We start from the raw sequence: 11,760 nt of genomic DNA, 5'->3' as shown, positions 1-11,760 counted from the left end.
GGCACTGCAGAATGGGTGCATGGTCAGATGCTCATTGGACAGATTTCTTACTGTGCAATAAGACCATTTAACGACACAGTCATTCTCACTGTATGAATTGCACAAACAATTTGTTTGGAATTCATTGATATTCGGATACTAATATATTATGTATCATGTGTTTGATATTTGCCATCTGCAACTTTTAGTTCAGCCTGCCATTACCCATGAAGAAATGTTTTAAAACATTTTTTTTAATGAACTTTCATTTTTCAACAAGAACAGTTTAAAAATGACTTGCTATCAATGGCTACCCTAACCTCTCTACTGAGGCGAACCTACTGGTGAACCTGACTTTGTGAAACTCATAGAGAACCACATAACCTGAGTGAACACTCTATATCGAGGGGCCTGATCCCATAAAAACGTATGGGTTGGTAGAGAGAAGATGACATTAGACATACTGGCCACCGTAATTGGTCTAAATTTTAGCAAGTCACACAACCACCTTGTCTCACACAGTAACACATTTAGGCCTAGATGTAGGTAATTTCCTTTTACCACTTCTTAAATACCGAATTTTACCGATTCGGTATTTAAGAAGTGGTAAAATAGAGGGGGGGGTGTAGGTATTACAGAATCGGTAAATACCGAATCATTAAGATTCGGTATTTACCGATTCTGTAAATTCCGATTCGGTAATGCCCATTGATTCCTATGGGCATTGAAGCCCATAGGAATCAATGGGCATTACCGAATCGGTATTTACCGATTCGGTAAATACCGATTCCAGCAAGGGTGCAGGGGGTGTCACTTTGACACCCACTAGCACCCCAAATACAGGCATGTGTGCCATGTGGCACACAGACATGCCCTAAGGGCATGTCTGTCTGTCACATGGCATAGGTGTGCATGCACACATGTGCATGCACACCTGGATGCGGTATTTTACCACCCAATTGGATTGGGTGGTAAAATACCGAATCTGAAAGGCCTTTGGGACTCAGAAGAGTCCCACCTACATCTAGAAGTTACCGAATCGGTAAAAATACCCCTACATCCCAATAACCCATTTACCGGTCGGTAACGGCCGAAATCGGTCGGTAAATAGCCACCTACATCTGGCCCCTAGTGTGTTAATTCTATATATCAAATAATGAGAACCCAATAATCACTATGGGAAAACATATAGACACTGTGTTGGTTACTTATACACAGCACAAAAAACATTCAAGACAAAACGCGAGATCCTAACGCCCTATACCACAGGGACAGGATATATAAACTACAGAGGAATGACTTAAAATGAGTGAGCCTACAAACATCCTTGGCCACTTCTTACTCACTTTTTATAGGTTACTGCATTAACAGTAAAGCGACACTAGCACATTCAAAGATGGCGGTCATATTTTGTCGACGTTTCGGTCTTCCTTGTTCACATCTATGAGACCATAGAGGAATTCATGCAATCCTTCAGCGTCTCGAGTTGACAAGCAACGTTGCTTGTCAACTCGAGACACTGAAGGATTGCATTGTCGATATGGTATTCCGTGTGATATATACCACGACTTCAGCCTGCCAACTATAAATTCCTGAAAAGGTTCATTAACTGCTGCAACACTGATTGAACATCATTGCCATTACGGATCCTGTTGACGAACAAATATTCAAAATTGAAGATCAGTCGCATCTGCGCTCAGTCTTTAAAAGGGGCTTTCTTTGTGAAAAATACTAGTCCTGATGATGGTCTCATAGATGTGAACAAGGAAGACCGAAACGTCGACAAATACATCATCTCCACAGCATTTGTGCATTGAAAGAAACCTTTTTACATTTCTGAATTGGGTCTTCTTTAACCATGATTAGAGTTGATGACATGTTGTGAATTGATATGTCAATGTATATGTACAGCTATTCATGACTTTTAATTGTATGATTAATTCAAGTTTATCCCCATGATTCAGATCTTTTCATTCTTTCAAATATAATTCTTTCATGATATAACTGATTTGCTGTGTGCTCTTTTCCATTCTCCTCGCCTTATGATTCATTGAATGTACTTTTTGAACTACATTTTGAATGTACTAGTCATCCTATGGATACAAAAGGGTCTAATTAATTGATGACCGCATGACTGACATAAACAAAATTAAGTGTACTTAGTGAACAAATAAAATCCCTTGTAGCTCTCTCTTTACCTTAAATATTTACCTTGCCCAAGCCTACAAGGCTTTATTGGGTTACCCCGAGTCTACTCATACTATATAAAATACGGCGCCACAAACAGACACCAGAGAACCTAGCAGCCCACAGGAACGCCATGCGACAAGCCCATCACCTCATCAGAGCTGCCAAAAGGACCTCCTTCAAGGAGCTCCTCGACAACAATGCACACAACAGCACAGAGCTCTTCAGCATTGTGAAAGAACTCTCCAACCCCAGCTCCAACACCAACGACATTCCACCATCGCAAGCCCTGTGCGACTCCCTGGCCTCCTTCTTCCATCGCAAGATCACTGACATCCATGACAGCTTCGACAACCAGACCACCAGGGCACCCAACAACAATCAGTACCTTTATAACAGATTCGTACCAGTCCGCTGTGTACCAAATTGCTTCCGGCCTCTCCCATTTAAGAAAAGGTTGCTACTTCGTAGCTCTTTTTGACCATTATACCCCGGCTCCCCCACTCCTCAACGTATGAAGCCTCATGGAGGTCCTCGTCTCCTCCTGTGTGTTACCGCTCGGAAACCGCAAGTATAACTGTAGGGGTGAGCGGACACGTGACGGCGTGGCCAGCGTAAAACGCCGCCCGCCATTTTTGATTGGGAGCTTTTATTTGTTAACAGTACCAAGGTCCTCATTTATACATATTTAGCGCCCAGATCCCTCCTAAACAGATTTTATCATTAAAACTCGGAATCTTTCATTAATTCACGATTTTCTCCCAAAAATATACATAAAATTGAGGTGTGTAGCAGAAAGAAACAATTTTTTTTATAATCTCGTCAGTGTACACCGGAGGCAGTCATAATTCTCAAACATTAATCGCTAACAGCCCCCGAAAGTCCAAAATGGCTCAAACTATGCCAACAGTATGGAATCACTAAACTTAAAAATTCACCCACATTTCCTCACTCAGATCGATATGAAGGGAAATTTTGAAACACATCATGGTATTTGTGGGAGGCATACAGGGAGACACCACTACCCCCTTAGATGCCAAAGCACAGTGTGAACCTCCTGACAACACATAACAGGACACACAAGCAATTGGGTAAACACTGGCCAGTGCCAATAGGCAGAGATTCTGCCCAATCCCAAATAATATATAGTACAAAAGGTGCCATCATAGTGGTACAACGCGCACCTTTCTTAGTTGTTCAAATACTGTCATCAATTCCTTTCCAAATGACAATGGCATGATAACCTAGAGGAAGTGAGTGTGTGTTATGGCAATTTACAGGCTCTCGCACCAAAAGCATGTCATGCTGCTGTTGTGCAGTTTATTGTATTTATTTCAATGGAAGGCACCTCTTTGCGCCTATGCAGCAGGATATTTCTCATTGGGATGGGGTGAGCGTCTTTAGCTTCCACTGCCAAATGAGGTGTATAGGCATGGGGCTTGTACCAGTAATATGCACATAAATAGTACAAATATAGGTCTGATGCACCAAAGCCGCCTCTCGCATATGGTAACTTCATTGTGTTCCACTCTAGTTGTGGTTGTTTGCCCGCCCATGTAAGTTTTATAAGTTATGTGCGCAGTTTTTAGAAAAAGCAACTAGGGAGCTCTGTAGGAATATTAATAAATAAATAGGGGAATCTCTGTACTATTATCATTTTCACTATGGCCCCCCTGTCCACTAGCAAGAATTGCATCATAATCCAGCTCCACAACTGATCCTCCAGTTTCGGCATGGCTTTGCCATAATTTTCTCGCAACACCACCTTCGGGTCTCTATGTACCCACACCCCTAGATATTTCACCTGGCCAGTGCTCCACTTCAGTGGGTAGTCTAAGATCAGCGGCTTTGTACAGGGTGTCAGTGTGATCACCATTGATTTCCCCCAGTTTTTGCTTAAACCAGAGTGTCTCTCAAATTCAATGTATTCCCGAAGGAAGGGCACCATTTGCAATGTTGGTTTCTGCACATATAGGACCATGTCTTCCACATATAGTGATATGCCAATGGGACGCTGTCTGAATCGGAGTGCTGCCTCTACATGCTGCTGTCTGATCACACTAGCATGTGGCTTCAGAGCCTGCGTAAACAAGATCAGGGAAAGGGGGCACCCTTGCTGTGTGCCCTGATGGATATGTATTGGTGTTGATGTGTGTCTATTAATGTGGACTCCTGCTACTGGGTCAGTGCCCAGCAAGCTCACCCATTGCAAAATTGTGGTAGGTATCCCCATGCGCTCAAGTATAGTGAACATATACTCCCATTCTATAGAGTCGAAGGTTTTGGCAGCATCGAGTAATACTGCCACTACCTCCAACCCTGGATTCAGTTGATGCTGAAGTGCAACTATCATTTGTAAATTATGTGTGGTGGAACGGTTCGGTATGAAGCTCGACTGATCTGACAAGATCATGTTTGGTAGTAAAGGTTGGAGCCAACTAGCCAGGAGTTTCGTCAGAATCTTAGCATCCATATTGATAAGCGAGAGGTTGCGGTACAAATCAAACCTCTCAGGCTGCTTGTCTGTTTTCAAGAGTGCTATTAATAAGGCCTCTCGGAGTGTCAGTGGCTGGGTCTGTTTAGTATAGGCCTTTTCATACATTGTTGGTAAGTGGAGCAAGATCAGATCTGCATACATTTAGTAAAATTCACTAGTTAGCCTGTTGGGGCCTTGAACCTTTCCATTTCGTAAGGCCTGTATAGCTTCTCTCACATCCTCCATCTTGACAGGTTGTGATAAATATTCTCTCTGCCCGAGCGAGAACCATGCTAAAGTGATGTCTTATAGATATCAACCTATCTCAGATGCACCCGCCTTCTCGTGTGAGGTGTACAAGTCACTGTAAAAATAAGAAGACTTGCCCAAGATCCCTGCAGTGTCATAGCATACCCCGCCTCTGCTCCCCGTGATCTTTACCAGGTATTGTGGTCTTCCGTTTGGCTGTAGTATAGCAGCTAAGGTACATTCCCGTCTACCTCCCTCCCCATACACTCTTGCCGTGTGTCTATAGGACAAATATCGCAACTCCCGATCAGCCAAGTAATTATACACAGTTAGGTGTGTGCTAATGCTGGCTATGGTGTCTGCATAATGTACTTGTTAGTATTCGTGTTCCAATTGCTGCAGTTGTAGCTATAGGTTGCATAATTGTTTGTGTATATCTTTGAGTACCCCTGCATTAATTCTAATGCATATTATTCCCCTTATCGTCGCCATAAAGGCCTCCCAGAGCATGTCCGCCCCAGATACCAAATTCCTAATAATGTTGAAGTATTTTGCTTTTGCTTTCCGTATAGTTTCTTTATATGCGAAGTCTAGTAATGCAGTGGCTTTGAACCTCCAAATGAACTGTGTTAGAGTATGCGTGGGTACAGCTTCTTCCATTTTAACTAGCTTATGAACCGAATAGAGTCCTATTAAGACGACCTACGTTTGTGGCCTGTTGCTTACCGCTTTTGTCATCAGCAAGTAATCTAACTGCGACCAGGTGGCATGCACTGATGAGATATAGGTACCCTCATGGCCCTCCGGGTGACGCAACCTCCAAATGTCCACCATGTTAGTTTCCCATGCCCCCCAGGATCACCGTCGCAGCTTGCCTGTTCTGTCCCTGAAACTGCGTCAGCCTGTCCCATGTGCAGTCGAGTGTTGTATTCAATTCCTCACCCCATATAATTTCAGCTTGTGGCAGTGAGCGCAATGTGTTCCGTATAGCAGTATAAAAGGTGGGGTCAAACATGTTAGGGCCCTAGACATTTACCAGCGTGACTAGGGATCCACCCATGCTCGTATTGCATATTGGGCCTGGTGATCTGTGAGTGTATGTGTAAAATCAAGAGGCACTACTTTTTTTTATTAATGTCAACCCCCCTCTGGAGTACGATGAGTATGAGGATTCCAGACGCACCGCAGTCCATTTTGTCCCTACAGTGCCCTCCGTCCACTTCATTAAAACAAACCTCCTGCAGCAGTGCCACATGCACCTGGTGGCGATCTAAGTATGGCAGCACCTGACGGGTCTTACAGGGATTGTTCGATGCCCACATGTTCCAGGTTATCAGGCAGGCAAATAGGCCTACGTTGCTGCAGTCTATTCATCTGTGTCTCATTGGAGAGTGTGTGCCTTGTTTAATATTGGGCCATCAAGGTGTGTGTGTTCGTTGGACTTGGCCCTTTTTGCAGGGTCATCCCTGAACTTTTTGCCTTCCTCCTGTATTTTTTCTGACCTGTTGTTGGCTGTTTAATGACTCTGGGCACTTTACCACTGCTCATCAGTGCTAAAGTGCATATGCTCTCCCTATTGTAAATTGATGTATGGATTAGTGACTCCATGATTGACTGGTTTGGTTTACTTTTCAGACCCAGGGAACTAGGTAGGAATTCGAGTTTAGTATGCCTGAACTCAAAATGATAAAATACATCTTTTAGTGAAGGTGGTTTTAACATTCTGTGTTTCAAATTACCACTTTTAGATAGTAGGTATTTTCTTACCTAACTGCACAGGGCCGAATGGAGCTATTTGCATGTAGATGGGTGGGAGGAGTGCACCTGGGACCTGAATAGGGCTGTGCCTGCCTTCCACAATGCTGGCTCCACCTCCTGTGCTGTGTCTGATGTCCCTTGCCCACACTGTCAAAGGAAAGAAGGAGTCTTGTCAACAAAGTGCTCCAGGACTGCACAGAACTGGTTTGGGCTGGGTACAGGAGCCTCTGCCTCAGAAGAATCTTTGCTGAGAAGAGGAACAAGAGAAACTGAGGAGGAGACTATCCCTAAGCTGAGTGCTATTTGGGGGATTGGCCTGCAGTGGTTGCCTGACTGCCAAAGAAAGGAGAAAGGAATTTGTGCTACTTTCAAATCAACTTGTAAAGGATCTCCAAGGGCTTGAGATAGAGCTTGCCTCCTGCTGAAGTCTCAGGGACAACAGACTTCACCAACCAGCTCCTCTGCCTTCCCTTGCTGGGAATTGAAGTGCCTGCTGTTGAGCTGGGCCTTCTGTGAGACTGCGTGTTGCTGGGAGCTGGAAACGCGACTCAAGACGAAGAAGTGTATCGCCGCCGCAGCCGTTGTCATCTCATCACCGGAGAAGAGTTTCGCAGTCGCAGCAGACACCATCGCATCACCAGAGAAGCGAACCACCGCTGCCCCTGTCGCCATCGCATCACCCGAAGCGCCTCTCATCACCGGAGAAGAGTGTCACCGCCGCATCACTGGAGAAGCGTGTCGCAGGGCCTGTTGCGGTTCAGAAGATTTGTTGAGTCACCGCACGGTCATCGGGCGTGTACCCGTCGTTGTTTCATCAAGAAGAAGAAGACGCCATTTTGTTTCATTAGACTGGATCTTCATTGCATCCTGGCGCTGCTGGTCGCATCGCCACGGAAGCGCAGTAAGAAACCAATGCATCACCTCCCCACGCGGAGAATAACCAACACATCCCCTACGCAGCAGTAGCGATCCAACGCATCACCGTTCTTGCGTGTAAGGAACCGACGGATCACCTTCCCAGCAACACTTTTGCTGTATAGCGTTACGCATCCAAAGGTACATTGAACTCAAAGTGTCGCATTTTACATCTAAAGAGAACCAAGCTATTTTGTGGTCTTTTATTAAGTTTATATAAAAATACTTATTGATTTGCAAAATTCCTAAGTGGCAGTCTATCAGATCTGGAATGGCCAGTCTCCACTGGCTGCCTGTTGCGCAGAGAGCAGCATTTAAAGCGGGATGCATTATCTTCAGGGCTCTACAAGGTACGGGCCCTGGATTTATCAGCAGCCTGCTTGCCAGTTACACTCCCTCCCGTGCCCTCCGCTCTGGCCAAAAGAACTTGTTAGTTGTGCCCCGGATTAGGAAACAACGCCAGGAAGGAGGATCTTTCCACTTCCTAGCTTCCTCCCTGTGGAACTCTTTGCCACTGCCACTAAGACTCCACGAAGATCTGTTAGCCTTTAGACAGGCTTTTAAAACTTGGCTCTTTAAGCAAGCTTACCCTTAGTTAATTTTTCTTTCTGTCACATGTTATGTTTTGTCAGTCTTCCACAGCGCCATGAAGCCTACGGGCGTACGTGCGCTTAATAAATTTAATTTAACATAACATAACATAACATAACTACAACTTGTGTGGTGTCCATCTGTAGTGTTGTCACTGGGTTACTGTATGTGTTCACAAATGCTTTACACACTGCCTCTGAGAGAAGCCTGTCTGCTCGTGCCAAACTACCGAGGGGGTGAGCAGGGGTTATTTTAGGAGTGTACCCCCTTACCCTGACTAGACGCAAGGGTCCCTATTTGGACAAAGGTACCTACCTCTGCCAACTAGAGACCCCCAAATCTAACATTGGTGGTAGCGGTGAGGATTCTGGACTTGCATTTGTGAATAAAGTAAACATTACAAAACAAAGGTAGTCATCTACCTGCATAAATTCCCATCCCCCCACTCACTTCAGTATGCCAAACATGCTAAAGGACTCCCTATGTAACATAGACACTACTAACTGTGTCTTGAACCAAACTTGGTACTGTAATATCAGCACCTATTAACGTCCTTGAACGCTTGTGGGTTAAACCCGCTAAGGGATAGCTAGAGACCTGACTCCCATCCAGAAGACGGGTGGGGGCAAGGTACTCAGTTGTGCCTGTTCCAGGTGGCAGTGTTTGGTATTTTGGTGAAAATCACATCTACATGTATAACATGCACAAGACATTTCTAAATCAGTGGGTTATCATCAATATTGACCTATTAGGCATCTCATCATCATTCTTACTCTAAGTTAATCTTACCACCTTGCAATGCTCTTCACCATTACCCAGCATTTCTTCACTGCCCATCGTGGTCCATGAACTGGCACATCATCACTGTAGCCTAGTGAGAAAAATGATTAAAGATTTACAGCAATATACAACAGGTAATTCTATTTCTCTATGGCATCATCTGCTTGTGATCTTCTGTCTCTTCTTCGTGGTGAGATTTTATTATTATATTCTAATGCGGCTTGTGGCTTTTGAAAAATCTTAGTTTTGTCCTGATGTTCGATCTTTATTCTAGCTAGATACAGTATAGCGTAAGATATTTCTTGCGTTTTGGAGCTTTTTCTTAATCAGCAGGTATTCTTTACATGCTGCTTGTACCATCACCGTAAAATTGGGCAAAAAGAACACTGTATTTCCTTGATTGTTTGTATCTTTCTTTTCATTTGCTAGCCGTAATCCAGCGTCGCGATCTCTGTAATTTAAAAGCCGAGTGATGATCGTCCATGGGGTGGCCCCTGGGGGGCGTCCTCGGGGCCAGAGATCTATGAGCCCGGTCCACCACCAGCATCAGCAAGGTCTCAGCTCCAAATATATCATTCAGTATGCGCTCAACGTATTCTTCGATTTTCCCAGTATTGGTTGACTCAGGGATTCCCAGTATGCGCAAATTGTAACTCCTGGCTCATGCTTCTGAATCTTCGCTTTTTGTATTAACTTGGGCAACTTTTTTTTATTTTGAGGCAGTTGCTGCTTAGATCTTGTATAGTATCCTCTGACGCTGATATCCTTTTTCCGTTTCCGTCAGTCTAGCTGCATGGTTATCAATCATGGCCACAAGTGTATCCATTCTTAAATTAAGGCAGTCGATTTTGTTGTCTATGAACTGCAGGCTGTGCTGCATAGCCAGTAGTGTGTTTTCAAGGAACCCCGCTCCTAAACTTGCGTTTTCCATGTCTGAATCAGCTGCTGCCTCAGCCGTGAGGCACAAACTTAACCATGGGTTGAATGTTACTCTGGGTTGGGACTTGTCTCTTTTCCTCATTGGAGCCATTCTATGAACCAACTGCCTCCTGGTTAATGCTGGCTGTTCTTCTGGTGCACAATCGGGCCCAGCCCGTATAGGAGTCTGAAGAGCGCTTTATCCGGCACAGTTGATTCAGGCTAATGTGTTGTAACCGGTATCTTGACTTGCCCCCCCCTGCCTTCTGCCTAGATACCACACAGATATGTTGTCTCTGCCGCTCTCCACCATCATTCGCATCTGCGTCTGACAGAGAGATTGGCCCAGTTGGCCCTTAACCACCTAAGCGTTGTTTTTCTTGTAGTAGAGTTAAGCTGTGACAGTCCGGTAACCCTCCACTGGAAGCGCAATAGCTTGCAGTTCAGGGTTCACTTCCGGCACTACAATCTCTGTCCATTTGGTGCAATTCACCTCTATCGCTGCCTCTGATCTTCAAGTCTCAGGAGAGGGCTTTACTTTCAATATGCAGTGCAGTCATGCATCCCATTATTAATTCCCAATTGCACTGCGGCCCCTGATGTCCCCCGAGGTATGCAGTGCCCTCCTCTATGTGTTCCGCCGATCACCACACTGGGATCCATTCGGGCAGAAGGGCCTAGGCCACTCCTGGCTTCAGGAGTATCTGAACTTGTATGCATGTCCTCCAGCCTCCTTGTCTCTCACCTGAGTCTGCAGGGAATATTGATTGAGCACCTACCTCACTCTGTACTCTCAGTGCTGCATGCTCCTATACTTTGTTTTGTGTTGTTATGTTTGTAGTCCTGCACCACAGATATCAATCTGTACTGCGTTTTTACTCAATGTGACCTGGAGGTGCAGAGCTCTTGCCTTAGCGTTCAATGAATGTGGCCTCTTTCACGCTCCCTCCATTGGTCTGCAGTCCTCTGACGACCCACTCACATGGGCCGCCATAGCTTCTTCGTCTCAGTTCCTCGGGCACCCGCTTCTAGCTCCTCCTCCGACTTCCTCTGTATCTACCAAGTCCCCGGACCCAGACCCGGAATTGGCTCCTTCTGTGTGGGCTCACCAGAGGCCATCACAAGCGTGTGCGACCCAGCCAAAGCTGTCTTGTAGGCCACTGATTACCTACGCTGCTCCTGCCGCTCCCCAAAGCCGTGGCTCCGGCTCATGACCCCCAGAGCCAGCCAGCAGGCGAACAGGCCCACCGCAAAGCTGCGCCAGTTCAAGCTCTCAGCGTCTCCACCTTGCCAGCCCCCGAGTCCCTAACCCGGCAGGCGCTATCTTATCTTTTGCAGCCTGACTCCGCAGCCTGCAGGTACAGGTGACTGCTGTTCCGCTCCTCTAGCCTTAAACATTATGCCAGTGTCTGGTGGTTTGGGTCTTCACCAGCTCATATCTTTTGTTTGGATCGTATTTTGCCATCTGATTGCAGGATTGTGTAAGGATTTTAGCCCTCGGCCCGCAGGGCTGCACTACAGTGCAGCCATCTTGCTGTGGGCTCTCTAGCGCCCCCCAAAGAAGATTTACTTTTCATTGTGCTTGCTTTCATTATGACCTTTTGGAAGTGTTATTTACACTTTTCTAATATTCAATAGACGTTTGAAATAAGTTGTCATAACTATATCCATTTCACCACAAGCATACTATGTGCGAAATAGTTTGAGTCCCACACCAAGGATGTTTCAGAATGTAATAGAACAGAAATAACAACTTTGAATGATGGTCTGTTTTATTGCTTGTTTAGAACTGCATGGCACTTCCCCTACAAGCAAGAGTTATTTCACACATATTACTATAAATATGTGAGATGAGATTGACTGCCTGATTATTTTTGTATTCATATTTGGTTAATGAATTGATAAGT

Source organism: Lissotriton helveticus, chromosome 6 (genome assembly GCF_964261635.1).
Source record: "Lissotriton helveticus chromosome 6, aLisHel1.1, whole genome shotgun sequence".
Classification (NCBI taxonomy): domain Eukaryota; kingdom Metazoa; phylum Chordata; class Amphibia; order Caudata; family Salamandridae; genus Lissotriton; species Lissotriton helveticus.
Note: the sequence above shows the minus strand (reverse complement) of the source record.